We start from the raw sequence: 1,350 nt of genomic DNA, 5'->3' as shown, positions 1-1,350 counted from the left end.
GTGTCAGAGACAGTGCGATTGGCACAGGACAGAGCGGAGTTTAGGGCTGTTGTACATAGGGTTGCTATGAGTCGCAGGCAACTCGACGGCACATAACAACAACATCATATAAAGAGGAGTCAATGACAATGAAGAAGGAAGTGGAAGCTGCGTTGGAAGGCATTGACAAAAAATCAGGCCCTAGGAATTGGTGGAATATCAATTGACTAACTACAATTAGCAGATAAAGATTTGGATGCACTCACCAGTCTATGCCAGAAATCTTGGAGGACAGATGTCTGGCCAATGGATTGGAAGAGGTCCATATTAGCTTCCATTCCTAAGAAAGGTGATCCAACTGAATGTGGAAACTATTGAATACCATTAATATCATATATAAGCAAAATACTGCTGAATATCCTTTCAAAATGGCTAGAACAGTACATTGAGAGGGCACTGACAAAAGTTCAAGCAGGATTTGGAAGAAGCTGTGGCACCAGGGATATTATTGCTGATGTAAATTGATCCTGGCTGAAAGTAAAGAATACCAGGGGAAAAGGTCTATACTTTGGTGACTATGCAAAGACATTAGACCAGGAGGCTGTTGTGTAAACAGAGCAAGGGAACTCTACATGGTTTAAAATTAAGAAGAGAGTGTATTTCAGAGTTGTACCTATTTAATCTCTGTGCTGAGTAAATTATGTGAGAAGCTGCAGGAAAGGCATTGGCAAAAAATAGAGCTTCAGAAATTGATGGGATACCAGCTGAAATATTTCAAATGACAGGGGCAGCCCTGGACATGCTCATAAGTCTATGTCAGGACAATTAGCAGATTGCTGCCAAGCCGACTGACTAGATAAGTTCCATATGCGCTCCCATTCCCAAGAAAGGTGGTCCAAAAGGATATGAATTTTTTTTTTAAGTAACAGACATTTTATTGGGTGACACCAGGGCGAATGCCACCCCCCAGTGTAGAACTAGTTGAAGCAAGCACATCTCCCAGCCCAGATGCCTGCCCCTGCCTCACCCAGGGGAATGCTCCCCGTGCAGGTGACGTCAGCACATCCCGCTGGCCGTGGGCACAGTGCAAAGTGGTGGACCTCACTCAGAGTGGTCCCACACCCCCACAGGGCCCCACACCAGTGTTCTTTAAGGAGGTTCTTTGAAGGTCTTGCACTTTAAAACCCACTGGCATATGAAAATTTTTGAACAATATTATTAATATGACATGCAAGCAAAATACTGCTAAGCGTTATTCAAAAGTGGGTCTAACAGTACATTAACAGAAAACTGCCAGAAGTTTGAGCAGGATTTAGAAGAGGCTGTGGCACCAGAGATATCATTGCTGATGTTGGGTAGATCCTGGCTGAA

At 43.8% G+C, this 1,350-nt stretch overlaps 1 pseudogene; it reads left to right on the top strand.

The window, feature by feature from the left end:
• LOC102845399 overlaps positions 1–1,145 on the top strand; it is a 12,537-nt pseudogene extending 11,392 nt beyond the window's left edge.
• Positions 1,146–1,350: the final 205 nt, after the last annotated feature.

Source organism: Elephantulus edwardii, unplaced genomic scaffold, assembly GCF_000299155.1.
Source record: "Elephantulus edwardii isolate Elephantulus edwardi_28Jun2011 unplaced genomic scaffold, EleEdw1.0 scaffold00039, whole genome shotgun sequence".
NCBI lineage: Eukaryota > Metazoa > Chordata > Mammalia > Macroscelidea > Macroscelididae > Elephantulus > Elephantulus edwardii.
Note: the sequence above shows the minus strand (reverse complement) of the source record. Positions and strands in the feature narration are given on the sequence as shown.